At 44.0% G+C, this 15793-nt stretch overlaps 2 pseudogenes across 2 annotated transcripts; both read left to right on the top strand.

Moving 5' to 3' along the window:
- The first annotated feature begins 368 nt into the window (after nucleotides 1–368).
- LOC308522022 (large ribosomal subunit protein uL14-like) lies at nucleotides 369–805 on the top strand (annotated as a pseudogene). Its single transcript has one exon. The product of its transcript is annotated as a large ribosomal subunit protein uL14-like (transcript).
- A 12584-nt stretch (nucleotides 806–13389) lies between these two features.
- On the top strand, nucleotides 13390–14519 carry LOC308522343 (AN1-type zinc finger protein 5-like; annotated as a pseudogene). The gene is made up of 2 exons: nucleotides 13390–13868; nucleotides 14297–14519. The product of its transcript is annotated as an AN1-type zinc finger protein 5-like (transcript).
- Nucleotides 14520–15793: the final 1274 nt, after the last annotated feature.

Raw genomic sequence — 15793 nt, 5'->3', positions numbered from 1 at the left:
TATCTTTTGTTACCAAAACCACACAATTTCTTTCAAATTAGAATTCTTACTTTTTAGGAATCTTGATTTTATTGTTTTATTTTCTGTTTTCAATTTAATAAAATTTATTACAGCAGGTTGAGCAAAGCATATGTTTCTTCATTCCTTTTTTAAAAATCTTTATTGTTGAAAGTATTACAGACGCCCCCCTTTTCTTCCCCATCGGCCCCTTCTAGCCTGCACCCACTCTCCCTTTCCCTTGCCCCAGGCCTTCACCACATTATATTCTGTGTCGATGGATTATGCATATATGCATACAAGTTCTTTGGGAACCTTGATTTTTTTAATGACAACTAAAAAGTAAGTAATTAGCCTTTCCGGCATCCAAGATGTCGAAGAGAGGACATGGTTGGTCCTTCAGGGAGAAATTCCAGATTTCCCTGGGTCTTCCAGTAGGAGCTGTGATCAACTGTGCTGACAACACAGGAGCCAAAAATCTGTATATTATCTCTGTGAGGGGAACAGGGGACGACTGAACAGACTTCCTGCTGCCGTGTGGGTGACGTGGTGATGGCCACAGTCAAAAAAGGCAAACCAGAGCTCAGAAAGGGGTACATCCAGCAGTGGTAATTCGACAACGAAAGTCACGCCGGAGAAAAGATGGCATGTTTCTTTATTTTGAAGATAATGCGGGGGTCACAGTAAACAATAAAGGGGAATGAAAGGTTCCGTCATCACAGGACCAGTAGTAAAGGAGTGTGCAGATTTGTGGTCCAGGATGGCACCCAACGCTGCAGCATTGCATGGTTCTCTGGTGCATTTATAAAGGAAAAACCCATTAAAAATTGGTGACATGAGAAAAAAAAATAATTAATTAAAATAAAAATTAAGTAATTAGCCCTGGCCAGCTTGGCTCAGTGGATAGAACATCGGCCTGCAGACTGAAAGGTCCTGGATTCGATTCCGGTCTGGGGCACATGCCCCGGTTGCGGCTCCATCCTCAGTGGGGGGCGTGCAGGAGGCAGCCGATCAATGATTCTCTCATCATTGATGTTTCTATCTCTCTCTCCCTCTCCCTTCCTCTCTGATTAAAGAATAATAATAATAATAATAATAATAATAATAAATTTTTAAAATAAATAAATGAAGTAACCTTTATTTAAAGGCTGGTCTGAAATTTTTTTAAAAAGTAAGTAATTAGCATCCTTTAGATTGGCAAGTGCATTTCAAATCTTCTAGAAAAACACTCACACTTTTAAAAGATATACTTCTAATAAAGTGTAAGACATTTATTAACAGCTTCAAGTGTATTTTCTATTAAAAAAAATAATCGGTTAACTTCAGGCTTGTCTAGCAATCAGTGTTTAACAGTTGAAATAAGTTAATTGGTCTGCTTAGATAGCAAAGATTTTTTTCCTTTCAATAAGGATTACTTCCCAGAAACTTGCATCTTAAAAGATGGCCCAGATCAGAGTTCTTTAAAATCAGGTATTTGTATCTCAAAGGTACAAGGAAAGAAATTCCAGCTGCCCCTACAAGGCTATTGGTTTCATAAAGCCAATTATCTATAAGCATTTTGAGTTGAACAGAGGGGGCTGTAGGAAGGTAAAAGGATTTAGTGGGCCTTTTTTCTGGAGCCACACCTCTGGCCCTGTAAAGACTATTTGTAAGACAAGGACAGTCATTTTTAACACCTCAAGGATTAGCAAATGTTGGCAAGGGACTAACAAGGTCATTCGCCCATTTTTGGAATATTTCTTTCCATTTGGGTATATTTTTCTTTCAGGATCTGTAGCAATGACAGAAACCTATTTTACAGGTAGCATATAGCTGAGCGTCATTTCTGAGACCCACCATAATAGGTTTGCGTGCATGGAAAAGACACATAGATCTAATGAGGCCTCATCCTCCATTCACTTAGATTGGGAACAGCAAAACAGGTCTAGCTGTAAGATAGTATTAAATTAATGGTCTTATTAATCAGCCAATCCTCTTCATTGTCCACTTTATAATGGGGCCAGGCTATGTTTCAAAAAAAGCTTGAGCCCAGCCGGCGTGGCTCAGTGGTTGACCTATGAACCTGGAGGTCATGGTTCGAAATTCCTGGTCAGGGCACATGCCCGGGTTGTGGACTCGATCCACAGTGGGGCATGCAGGAGGCAACCAATCAATGATTCTCTCTCATCATTGATGTTTCTATCTCTCTCTCCCTCTCCCTTCCTCTCTCTAAAATCAATAGAAACATACTTATAAATAAAGTTTGAAGGTCTCAGTCAAATTTCTCCCACTTGAAGAATATGCGTCATCCAAAAGGGTACCTCAAGGAACTGTGGACTGGTTCGCCATCTATGGAGAGACAGATAAATTCTGAGCCAAGAATTAGAGGTGTTCCTGCTAGTCTGGGCTGTTTGGGGCTGTTTTGCAGGCACCTGCTGCCCAACAAATATAGCCCCTTCAAGCAAGGAATCCCTCTCTAGATGACCTCTGGCCTTAGCCAGCCTTACTGGGGAACCCCCTTTATCATGTCTGTCCACACGAGGGGTGCCTAGTACCTTTGTCGCCTCAAATGGAGAAGTATCATCCTACAACTCTGGTCTCCAGTAGTCGGACTAGTGGCCTGTTGCCCTGTCTTTCATGTTTCCAAAAGCCCTGGTTCTTTAGGAGGATTGGAGAGAGAGAGAGAGAGAGAGAGAGAGAGAGAGAGAGAGAGAGAGAGAAGTCGCCCCTCCAAGGGAAGGGAAAGTCCCTGTTAAGTTATCCTTGAGGGTCTCATAGAAGCTGGTTTCAGGGAGTTTAGGGAGTATACAGAAAAAGGGTTTTAAAAGGCAGGACCCACAAGGGTTCAGAGAAGATTCCTAGTGACCTATGTTAGCCGGGCCAGCCAGAGGCAGCACCGCAGGCCCTGAGGGCAAACCCAGTCGGCCTTCTCTAGGAAGAGCAGAAACTGCCTGGTGTCCCTTATTTTCAAAGCAGAATGAGCTTAGGCTCTCGTTTACCAGGCAAAAGGTTAGGGTTAGACCTTCAGAAAGCATTTCCAATTGAAAAGCCAAAGTTAAAAATCAGCCATCTTCCCCCCCCCCCCTTCTTAGTTATCTTGATCCTGATCTGGAGACTAGGGTCTCTCCTTGAGGATTTAAAAACAAACAAACAAACAAACAAACAAACAAACAAAAACACCTTAAAGAAAACCAGCCTTTTACCTTAAAACAAAGAGGTCCGGAATTCCAAGAAAATCACCCAAGTCAACCAGATGCAAAGCAAGGAGCCGGTGGGACATAATGGGTCCCTAGCACTGGTTCAGGTCTGCAAGGTAGTCCTGGGTGGGCTTCTCTGATCCACACAATCGGAGTCCCAGTCCCAGTCGAAGCACCATTATGTAGTAAGTGGTGGGAACAGCCCCAGATGTCTGAACTGACTGGTGGGGCTTCGGCAATCTCGGTACTTGAGTTCTGGCTGGGAAAGAATTCAGAGTCAAGACTCTAAGTGTAAGAGAACATTTTTTTATAAAATCATAGAGGTAGAAGTAATTTGTAGAAGAAATGGGCGGAGGAAACAAGTTATTGAGGCAAAGGAAGGGCCCTAGGAGCTTGGGAGAGTGGAAGGTAATGGTAAGCACCTGGAGAGGGGGAGGGAAAGGGTGAGACTTGGTCATGCTCCCGGGAGGGAGAACACACTGGGTCCTCTGCCCTAATGGTTTTATGGGTGGAGATTTTAGGGGTGGTCCCAGGGGAAGACCTCAATAGAATATTCAGCTGCTTTCCACGTAAGTCCTTTCAAGGCCTAGGTCCCCATTGATTGATTGGTTGGCTCCAGGGGGTATTATTCAAGGCAGCTGGTTCTGAGCTCAGCCTTGGCATGGCTTGTCTGGTTTTGTTGCTTTTCTGGGCCCAGAGCTAAAACCAATTTGAGGCCTAGATGTTATCTCTAGGGAGGAAAGGTCAGGGGGTCCAAAACCCATGCCCAGTGATATGCTAGGGGAGGAAAGGCCACCCCACCCTGGGGGCAAGCTCCCACCCTACAATTGTCCTTTGCTAGGTCACCAGGGCGCCTAGCTGACCGTCCTTGCTCTGCTCATTTCTGTCTACCTGCCTACCACATCATCATGTCTGACTAAAATGTAGGAATGGAAGAAAGAGTTCCATTTTTTACTACTACAAAAATAAACCCAAAATTAGTCAACTACCAAGTAGAACAGATTTATATTTTTCTGCAATGTTTTCAGGTTTTAAAATAATCAATGTTACATGGTATACAGAAGACCCTTTTAGAAAGGGTTCCAAAAAAAATGAGAATTTTTGTAATCTTAATCTTAAAGGAATGATGTTTTGTCTTAAGAAAATATAAAAGCATTCATGAGAAAAAATGATTCTTCTCTATGTTTTATTTTTGTTTTTCACCCTTCGTGTTTATGACTGTTCTCATATCCTTCACTTCCTTAACAAAAAATATTCTTGGTATTATGTAATACACTGGTTCAGTGGCAGTAAATCAACCAAGTAAATAAAAAAGCAATGAGAAGTCTGTACAAAATAGTAGTTAAAGTCAATTTCTCTCCCACATAACTTTTCAGGCATAAGGATGTGACAGCTCCACAGGGTTCAAGGGTCCAGATTTTTTATCTTGTTGCTCTGCCAGCTCTAGGGTGTGTCCTCCATCCATATTGTCCATGTCCATGTTCCAGGTTGCAGAATTAGTATGTATCAACCCTTTATATTCCATTGGCCAGATATTAGGGGAGAACAATTAGGAGACAGTACCACAGTTATCTTCTAATGTCCTAAGAATATAGATGCTTCATAAGCTTGATTTGGAAGCACTGACCATTTATATTATATTAGAATGCACAAAGTTCAGACTGCCATTCAAATATAGGAAAGTAACACAGCTATTTACCCTCATTGTCATTCCCCAAAATCTCACTGAAATTATGGTAAAGAACTTTTTTAAAGAAAACCTCAAAAAAAGCACAAGTACGGAGAGAATTGGAGGGGAGGTAATAGCAGCCAAGAGATGTTAACAATACAGACTTATATTAACTAATTATAAGCAGACTAGAGGAAGTTAAAAAGGTTGCTGTAGGGGGGAGGGGAGAGGGTGCCAGGAAGTTTACTGATTAGGCTGCCAAGCCATTAAAAGCCCAGAAATTAGGGCCACAAGCTGTCTCTGACTGTGGGGGAAAGATGAGGCTGAGAACAAGAAGACTGATTGATGGCTTACATAAAAGCAGTTCCAGCACTACATTTCCTCACCACCCCTGCACAGCCAAGTAACTGACCCTCCCTCCTCTTCCAGGGCTATGGGAGGATGTCTCCCAGCAAATTTAAACAGATGGTTTAGTTAACTTGTTTTCCTATATTGAGAGCAGTTTTATAGTCCTGTGGGAAGTTTAGAGCTGAAATAGCAATATATGCAGAGAAAACTTAACAAATGAGGCTATTATCTTTAAAGAAAAACAAATATTTGTACAAAAATGGATATTTAACTATAGTATACTACTTGGTTCAGCTAAGGAAACATATTTACATAGTCATAATAATGTAAGTACGTAAATATTTGTGTATATTTCCGTATAATTATAATTGGGGGGATGGGGACAGGGAAGTGTGGAGATGGTAGGAAAGAGAGAAGAGCTAAATCTTTATGTTTCATAGTTGAAAATCAATGGATAATAACTAAAATGGAAAACTTAAGAACTAGTAATATAAGCATATAAGAATAGAAATATAGAGGTAACTCTGAATGAACTACTGAAAGAATATAAAATGATTAACTGGAAGGAGGCAATAGGAATAGATTAGACTAAAGAGAGGTCAGACATCAAGTTGTTTTATCATAAGTCTTACAGAATAGTCTGACTTTTAAAACTCTGATAAAAATAAAAAATTAAATTAAAAAAATAAAAGGTGTTAAAATAAATATTTTCTTTCCTAGAAGGGATTTTTTCTGAATATAAAGTTGACTTGAAGCTATCTACCATATTATTTCATTAACTGGTTTTTCTGTTAAATATTGAACAAAATTTCTGTTCTCCTTGTGTCCAGTTTTTTTCTTTAATTAAGCTTTTAATTTTGATAACATTATAAATTCACATGCAGTTGTAAAAAAGAATACACAAAGATCCCATGTCGCCTTTACCCAGTTTCCCTCAATAGTAACATCTTGCAAAACTGTAGTTCAATATCACAACCAAGGTATTTTTTTTATTTTTTTTATTTTTTAATTTATTGCTTAAAGTATTACAAAGGGTATTACATATGTGTCCATTTTATCCCCCCGCCCTAGACAGTCCCCTAGCCTCCCCTATCCCCCAGTGTCTTATGTCCATTGGTTATGCTTATATGCATGCATACAAGTCCTTTAGTTGATCTCTTACCCCCCTACCTCCTGCCCCCCAACCCTCCCCGGCCTTCCCGCTGCAGTTTGACAATCTGTTTGAGGCAGCTCTGCCTCTGTATCTATTATTGTTCAAAAGTTTATAATGGTCTCTATTATCCATGAATGAGTGAGATCATGTGGTATTTTTCCTTCATTGACTGGCTTATTTCACTTAGCATAATGCTCTCCAGTTCCATCCATGCCATTGCAAATGGTAAGAGTTCCTTCCTTTTTAGAGCAGCATAGTATTCCATCGTGTAGATGTACCACCGTTTTCTAATCCATTCATCTACTGATGGGCACTTAGGCTGTTTCCAGATCTTAGCTATGGTGAATTGTGCTGCTATGAACATAGGGGTGCATATATCCTTTCTGATTGGTGTTTCTGGTTTCTTGGGATATATTCCTAGAAGTGGGATCACAGGGTCAAATGGGATTTCCATTTTCAGTTTTTTAAGGAAACTCCATACTGTCTTCCATAGTGGCTGCACCAGTCTGCATTCCCACCAGCAGTGCATGAGTGTTCCTTTTTCTCCACATCCTCTCCAGCACTTGTCCTTTGTTGATTTGTTGATGATAGCCAGTCTGACAGGTGTGAGATGGTACCTCATTCTTGTTTTGATTTGCATCTCTCGGATGATTAGTGACTTTGAGCATGTTTTCATATGTCTCTTGGCTTTCTGAATGTCCTCTTTTGAAAGGTGTCTATTTAGGTCCTTTGCCCATTTTTTGATTGGCTTGTTTATCTTCCTTTTGTTAAGTTGTATGAGTTCCCTATAAATTTTGGAGATTAGGCCCTTATCAGATATGACATTGGCAAATATGTTTTCCCACACAGTGGGTTTTCTCATTACAACCAAGGTATTGACATTGATATAGTCCCTTCACCAGAGAGATCCCTCATGTCGCTCTTTTATAGTCATATCCACCTCCCTCTGCCTCCCCTAACTCCATCCAGAACCCCTGGCAACCACTAATCTGTTCTCCAGGTCATAATCTTGTCACTATAAAACCCATCTACATAAAACCCTAATATGCAAATAGACCAAACGGCAGAACAACCGAACAGCCGGTCACTATAACATGCTCTGACCATCAGGGGGTGCGTGTGGAACCTGGCGGGCATCAGCCATGGTGGGATGGTGGAGGTGGAGTAGGTGAGCAGGGGCGCCAAACCAAGGCAGGACCCCAGTTGCTGTCATTAGGGAGAGCCTCTGGTGGTTACTGAAAATTCTTTGCTCCCTCACGCTGTGCTTCCACCCACTGCTCACACCCACTGCCTGCACCAGCCCTGATCACTGTCAGCAGGTGGGAGTGGCAGCTTCCAGCCTGATCAGCCCTGAGGGCTTCTCCACCTACCCCTGCTCCTAAGGGGCAATTGGGACAGTGGCTGCCACCCGCACCCACTGACAGCACCAGCCCCAATCACTCCAAGCTGCCGATAGCGAGTGCACGCAGGGCCGGAGCGTCAGCGCTTGGGAGCTGTGGCAGCTGGAGTGGGGCTGCCAGCAGATAAGGGACCCCGAGCTGAGTGGGGAGGAGCCAGGTGTGAGTGCAGAGGATGGGCCGAGACCTGCTCCTATGCCCACCACAGCCTCCCAGCACACAATTCCTTTGAAGGTGCATGAATTCATCAACATTTGTTATTATTTGACTTTTTTATTCTAGCCATCCCAGGGGGTAAGAAGTGGTATCTCACTGTGGTTTTGATTTGCATTTCTGTGATGACTAATGATTCTGAGCATCTTTTCATGTGTTTATTTGCCATTTGTATCTCTTCTTTTGAGAAATGTCTATTCACATTCCTTTCTCATTTTTTTAAATTGAGTTGTTTTTAATTGATTAGTTGAAAGGGTTCTTTATGTATTTGGGATACTAGATCCTTATCAGATATATGAATTGCAAATATTTTCTCCCATTCTGAGGATTGTCTTTTGCATATTTAATTTTATATAAAACTATATTACCAATCTTTTTTTTCAGAATGGCCTTACCATTTTATATTCCTACCAGCAGTGTATGAGTGTTCATTTATCTGCAGTCTCATCAGCATTTGGTGGTGTCATTATTTTTAATTTAGACATTCTGATAATTGTGTAGTGCTATCTCATTGTGGTATTAATTTTGCATTCCCTAATAGCTAATGATATTGAACATCTTTTCATGCACTTATTTGACAACTGGACACTTTCTTCAGTAACTTATTCATTTTGTTTATGTGACTTGCCCATTTTCTAATTTGATTCTTTAGGTTTTTTACTATTGAGTTTTGAGCGTTCTTTATATATTGTAGATACTAGTCCTTTGTCAGATTTATGGATTTCAAAGTTTTTTCTAAGTTTATAGATTGTATTTTCATCCTGTTAACAAGATTTTTCATATAACAAAGTTGTTTTGTTGTTTTTACATAACAAAGTTTTTGTTTTTCATTTTGGTGAGACTCAATTCATTAGTTTTTCCTCTTATAAACAGGTTTTTAGAGTTCAGTCTAAGACCTACTCCTTTGATCATGAAGTCATAGAGCCTGAAAAATTTTCCCTTTTTCTTCTAAAAGTTTTAGTTTTACATTTAGCTTTAAGTACATTATCCATTTTGAGTTATTTTTAATAAGATGTGAGGTTTAAGTCTTGCTTCATTTTTTGGTCTATGAATGTTCAATCACTCCAGCACCATTTGTTGAAAGTCTGTTTCCAGTTTTCCTCAATTGAATTACTGTTTCACATTTGTCAAAAATTAGTTGAACATATTTGTGTGAGTCTATTTCTGGCTTTTTAAATTTGTTCTGTTGATTTATATGTCTATTGCTCACCCAGAGCCACATCGTCTTTTTTCATGTTTTTATTAATTTCAGAGAGAGGAAGGGAGAGGGAGACAGAGAGAAACATCAATGATGAAAGAGAATTATTGATCAGCCGCCTCCTGCTAAGCCCTTACCAGGGATGAAGCTCACAACCCGGGCATGTGCTCTGACTAGGAATCAAACCGTGACCTCCTGTTTCATAGGTCAACACTCACCCACAATGGCTGGGCAATACCACATTGTCTTAATCACTATATCTATATGGTAGACCACTTCATTTGTCCTTGTCAAGATTGTTTGAGTTATTTTAGGACCTGTGCATTTCCACATAAATTTTAGAATTAAATTGTCAAATACCCTAATATTTAAATTAATTAAATGTATGTCATTTAAAAGAGCTATCTAGAGAATGTTATTTTAGTAATTTATTTGTCTTTTAAAATTATTTTCAGATTCTTGCACTGCTGGTGGGAATGCAGACTGGTGCAGCCACTATGGAAGACAGTATGGAGTTTCCTCAAAAAACTAAAAATGAAACTCCCATTTGACCCTGTGATCCCACTTCTAGGAATATATTTCAAGAAACCAGAAACACCAATCAGAAAGGATATATGCACCCCTATGTTCATAGCAGCACAATTCACCATAGCTAAGATCTGGAAACAGCCTAAGTGCCCATCAGTAGATGAATGGATTAGAAAACTGTGGTATATCTACATGATGGAATACTATGCTGCTGTAAAAAAGAAGGAACTCTTACCATTTGCAACGTCATGGATGGAACTGGAGAGCATTATGCTAAGTGAAATAAGCCAGTCAATGAAGGAAAAATACCACATGATCTCACTCATCCTATCTAATAATAGACAAACATGGTAATTAACCATACCTCTGACACGCTTCCCATTGGCTAATCAGGGTGATATGCAAATTAACTGCCAACCAAGATGGCGGCTGGCAGCCAGGCAGCTGAAGCGAACAGGAGGCTTGCTTGCTCCAGTGAAGGAGGAAGCCAAGGTTCCCCCCCTGTCACTGCTGGGATCTGAGCTTGCACTCTAAGAAACAATGTTGTAATTATAGAAGCTAAACATAGAAGCCAAACAAACCAGATACCTGCTTTCAGCAGCCGAGGTCTCAGAGCTGGAGCCAAGCCTCAGAGCTAAAGCCGGCTCTCAGTTCCAGTGACAGCCATAGAAGGTAAATAAATCCCAGAATAAAAAAAAAAGAAAAAAAGGAGAGGTTGGGAGCTTCAGTCACCTGCCAGCCTGAAAACGGCCCTCAGCCCCTCACCCAGACTGGCCAGGCACTCCAGTGGGGACTCACACCCTGAAGGGGGTGTGACCAGCTGCAAACAGCCATCAGCCCCTCATCTAGGCTGGCCAGGCACCCAAGCGGGACCCCCACCCTGAAGGGGGTGTGACCAGCTACAGACAGCCATCATCCCCTCATCCAGGGTGGCCAGGCACCCAAGCAGGACCCTCATCCTGATCCAGGACACCAGTCAAACCAGCTGGACCCCACCAGTGCACCAGGCCTCTATCCTATACAGTAAAAGGGTAATATGCCTCCCAGCACCAGGATCAGTGGAGCAGCGAGGCCTCCCGAACCTGGGATCAGCGGATCCGCGAGGCCTCATGCCCGGGATCAGTGGGGCCGAGAGGTCTCCCGGCACCGGGATCAACGGAGCCTCCCAGCACCAGAATCAGCGGAGCAGCGAGGCATCACTGCCCCAGTGTCAAGCAGAGCCGTGAGGCCTCCCACCACTGGGATCAGCGGAGCTGCGAGGCCTCCTGGCCCCTGGAGCAGCATGACAGGGGGCAGCACCCAAACCCCCTGATCACCCTGCAGCTCTGTGTGTGACAGGGTGCGGCGCCCCAACCCCCCCATGGGCCCTGATCTGTGTGTGACGGGGTGGAGCCGCAACCTCCCCATCGGCCCTGCCCTGAGTGTGACAGGGGGGAGTGCCCCAAACCCCTGATTGGCCCTGCTCTGTGTGTGACAGGGGGTGGTGTCCCAACTCCCCTATCAGCCCTACTCTGTGCATGACAGGGGGGAGCTCTCCAACCCCCTGATGGGCCCTGCTCTGTGCGTGACAGGGGGCAGCGCCCCAACCCCGTGATCGGCCCTGCTCTGTGCATGACAGGGGGTGGTGCCGCAACCTCCCCATCGACCCTGCCTTGAGTGTGACAGGGGTTGGTGCCCCAACCCCCTATTCGGCCCTACCCTGAGCGTGACTGGGGGTGGCATTGCAACCTCCCGATCCGCCCTGCTCTGTGCATGACAGGGGGCGGTGCCACAACTCCCCAATTGGCCCTGCTCTGAGCCCGACCAGGGGCTGCACCTAGGGATTGGGCCTGCCCTCTGCCACCCGTGAGTGGGCCTAAGCCAGCAGGTTGTTATCTCCTGAGGGGTCCCAGACTGTGAGAGGGCACAAGTGGGGCTGAGGGATACACCCCCACACCACCACCAGTGCACAAATTTTTGTGCACTGGGCCTCTAGTTTATGGTTAATAAAGACCATTATAAACTTATGAACAAAATAGATACAGAGGCAGAGCTGCCTTGAACAAACTGTCAAACTATAGCGGGAAGGCCGGGGAGGGCTGGTGGGCAGAAGGGGGGGGGGGCCGGGTAAGAGATCAACTGAGGGACTTGTATGCATGCATATAAGCATAACCAGTGGACATAAGACACTGGGGGGTAGGGGAGGCCAGGGTATATTCAAGGGCGGGGGAAAAAAAGGAGACATATGTAATACTCTTTGTAATACTTTAAGCAATAAAACAATAAAAAATAAATAAAAAATTTGTGACCTAGCTAAATGAAATCAATGACTAGTTCTCTGAATTAATCCATGAAGAGTTCAACATTAAATAAAAAAAAATAAATGAATTTTTTTTCAGATATCTGGTACAAGTTAGAGTAATGCATATGGATGGCGCTGATTGACTTCTTGGCACTGCAATTTAAAGAGCTGAGTAAGCCACTAGGCTTTTCTATTGCTTCAGTTAAAGCAAAAGGAAGTAAAGAGGGATATTGCCATTTGTTTATAAACCTCTATATAGCATGAAAGTGATTTATTATGAATACATTATTCAATGAAATTGATAAGAAAGAGATAACAAAATCATTAGGGAAGTGAACAAGTAGTATAAATAGGCAATTTCACAACAAAGACATGAAGGATGTGCAACCTCTCCAGTGAGTATAGAAATACAAGTTGAAGTCACAGGAGACCTTTGGGAGCAGGATCTTTCAAAATGTTAAACATGGACAGCCTTTAACTAGCAATTCTGCTTCTAGGAATAATTTATCACACATAATACTTAAATGCATGTAGAAATTCATAATACGAGAGATCACTTTTTTTGTAATAGAGAACAATCCAAATAAGGTAAGTTAATAAAAATGGGACTCACCAAATTGTGTTTTACCATATTATATAATACTATGTAGGGTTTTTTTAAAAAAAAATAAAAAGATGATCTTGCTGAACAATGATTCTCTCTCATCCCTCTATCTCTCCCTTTACTTTCCTCTTTGAAATCAATAATATATATATATTAAAGATGATTTTGCCCTAGTTTTTTTGGCTCAGTGGATAGAGCATTGGCCTATGGACTGAAGGATCCCAGGTTTGATTCCAGTCAAGGGCACATGCCCGGGCGTGCAGGAGGCAGCTGAACAATGATTCTTTTTTATCATTGATGTTTCTATCTCTCTCTCCCTCTCCTTTCCTCTCTGAAATAAAAATACATATATATATTTTTTGCTGGAAGCCGGTCCATCCTTGCTGCTTGACACAGTTGCTGCAGGGAAGAAACATCTGCACAGCATGTTTCAAGGGACCTGGTATATATGGCACAGTGTTCTTAATATGTTTGCTCCCCTTCTTAGAGCTATGTGTTTTAATCAAGGTCACCTCTCTGAGAAAGGTTGTTTCCCCAGGTGAGGATTTTTCCCTGAAGTTAGGGAGGGAATAAAACCCCTTAACTAAGTGCCAGGTGGGTAGTTAATCACTTTAAGAACAATCACCCTTAAGCTACATAATCTTTACTCCCTGGAATGGAGATAAGAAACGCCCTAACCTTTGGAATAGAAATTGATAGGATTAAAATCAACTGGTATAAATACAGATGTAACAAGTCAATAAAACACAGAACCTGGGCAGAAAGGAGGAGGAGAGACACAGAGAAACATTGACCTCACACCAACAGTATCCCATGTGCACCGAGATGCAACCGCAGAAAAATATGGCTCAGGAGACTAACCAGACCCCAGAGCCCATGCTGTGTAGTACAGGATGTGGCTTTTATGTGAATCCTAGGAAAAATGGAATGTGTTCTGTTTGCTACAAAGAGCATCTTCAGAGGCAGCAGAATAGTGGCAGAAGGAGCCCAATGGGGACAGCTAGTGGTTCCAACAGTCCTACCTCAGATTCTACATCTGTGCAAAGAGCAGACACTAGTTTAAACAACTGTGAAGGTGCTGCTGGCAGCACATCTGAAAAATCAAGAAATGTGCCTGTGGCTGCCTTGCCTGTAACTCAGCAAATTACAGAAATGAGCATTTCAAGGGAGGACAAAATAACTACCCCGAAAACAGAGGTGTCAGAGCCAGTTGTTACTCAGCCCAGTTCATCAGTTTCTCAACCCAGTACCTCTCAAAGTTAAGAAAAAGCTTCTGAGTTACCCAAACCAAAGAAGAATAGATGTTTCTGAAAGGGCGAGGACTACGCCCTCCACCTTGCCCCAGGGTAAGGGCTACGCCCTCCACCTTGCCCCAGGGTAAGGGCTATGCCCTTCATCTTAACTTGGCCATGTGCTCAGCAAGCTTCTTCCCGGAAGATAGTCAAGGGAAGTGCACGCCATCACTATGACCACATCCTGTGTAATGAGACACCGACTCGCGCCTGGCCAATCGGCAGGGCCCACAGTCCTTTCTCCTCCCCTTACCCCAACCCCCTATAAAACCTCTCTCCGCACAGAGTTCTCTCTCTCTTGGCCACTGGAGCTTACCGTTGCATCGGTGAGTGTGGCAGGGGAGCCAAACCTAGGTTTGAAATGAATGACTCTTTGCTTTTGCATCGGACTCGCTGGCTCCCTGTGGGTTCTTGGGAATCATGAAATCTGGGCACAACAGTTTCATGTGCAGAAAGAAAGTTGGCCTTATAGGGTTTGACTGCTGATGTGGAAATTTGTTTTGTGGACTTCACCGTTACTCTGACAAGCACAACTGTCCATATGATTACAAAACAGAAGCTGCAGCAAAAATCAGAAAAGAGAATCCAGTTGTTGTGGCTGAAAAAATCCAGAAAATATAAATTACTACTTGTGAAGAGACTGAAACTTTGTTTTTATTTTAATATATCATAGGAAAACATTAAAGAGCAGATGCATGGCCATTTTCCTTTGATGTTCTCCAGAGTTTTACTTTATACTACTTGTCTGTCTTATAATTGACTAGAGGCCCGGTGCACAAAAATTTGTGCACTGGTGGGGGGGAGGGGGGGGGCGTTGTGGTGTCCCTCAGCCCCACTTGTGCCCTCTCACAGTCTGGGACCCCTCAGGAGATAACGACCTGCTGGCTTAGGCCCACTCCCAGGTGGCAGAGGGCAGGCCCAATCCCTAGGTGCCTGCCCCGCAGCTCCTGGTCGGGCTCAGAGGAGGGCCGATTGGGGAGTTGGGGCGCTGCCCCCTGTCATGCACAGAGCAGGGTGGACCAGGAGGTTGCGATGCCACCCTCAGTCACGCTCAGGGTAGGGCAGATTGGGGGGTTGGGGCGCCACCCCCTGTCACACTCAAGGCAGGGTCGATGGGGAGGTTGGAGTGCAGCCCCCTGTCACCCACAGAGCAGGGTCAATCAGGGGTTGGGGCACTCCCCCCTGTCACACTCAGGGCAGGGCCGATGGGGAGGTTGAGGCTCCACCCCGTCACACACAGAGCAGGGCCCATGGGGGGGTTGGGGCACCGCACCCTGTCACACACAGAGTCGCAGGGCGATCAGGGGATTTGGGCGCTGCCCCCTGTCACGCTGCTCCACTGATCCCAGTGCTGGGAGGCCTCGCAGCTCCGCTTGACACAGGGGCAGTGAGGCCTTGCTGCTCCGCTGATCCTGGTGCTAGGAGGCCTCACTGCTCTGCTGATCCTGGTGCTGGGAGGCCTCGTTACTCCGCTGATCCCGGTGCTGGGAGGCATATTACCCTTTTACTATATAGGATAGAGGCCTGGTGCATGGGTGGGGTCCGGCTGGTTTGACCTGAAGGGTGTCCTGGATCAGGGTGGGGGTCCCGCTTGGGTGTCTGGCCAGCCTGGATGAGGGATGATGGCTGTTTGCAGCTGGTCACACCCCCTTCAGGGTGTGGGTCTCTACTGGGGTGCCTGGCCAGGCTGGATGAGGGGCTGAGGGCTGTTTTCAGGCTGGCGGGTGACTGAAGCTCCCAACTTCTCCTTATTTCCTTTTTTTTTATTCTGGGATTTATTTATCTTCTATGGCTGTCACTGGAGCTGAGAGCTGGCTTTAGCTGTGAGACCTCGGCTGCTCAAAGCAGGTTTCTGGGCTTTGTTTACCTTCTGTATTTGAAACTTTGTTGAAACTCCAGCTCTGAGATCCCGGCTGGCTGGAAGCAGGTTTCTGGGT

This window comes from Myotis nattereri (genome assembly GCF_964212035.1).
Source record: "Myotis nattereri genome assembly, chromosome: 7".
Taxonomy (NCBI): domain Eukaryota; kingdom Metazoa; phylum Chordata; class Mammalia; order Chiroptera; family Vespertilionidae; genus Myotis; species Myotis nattereri.
Note: the sequence above shows the minus strand (reverse complement) of the source record. Positions and strands in the feature narration are given on the sequence as shown.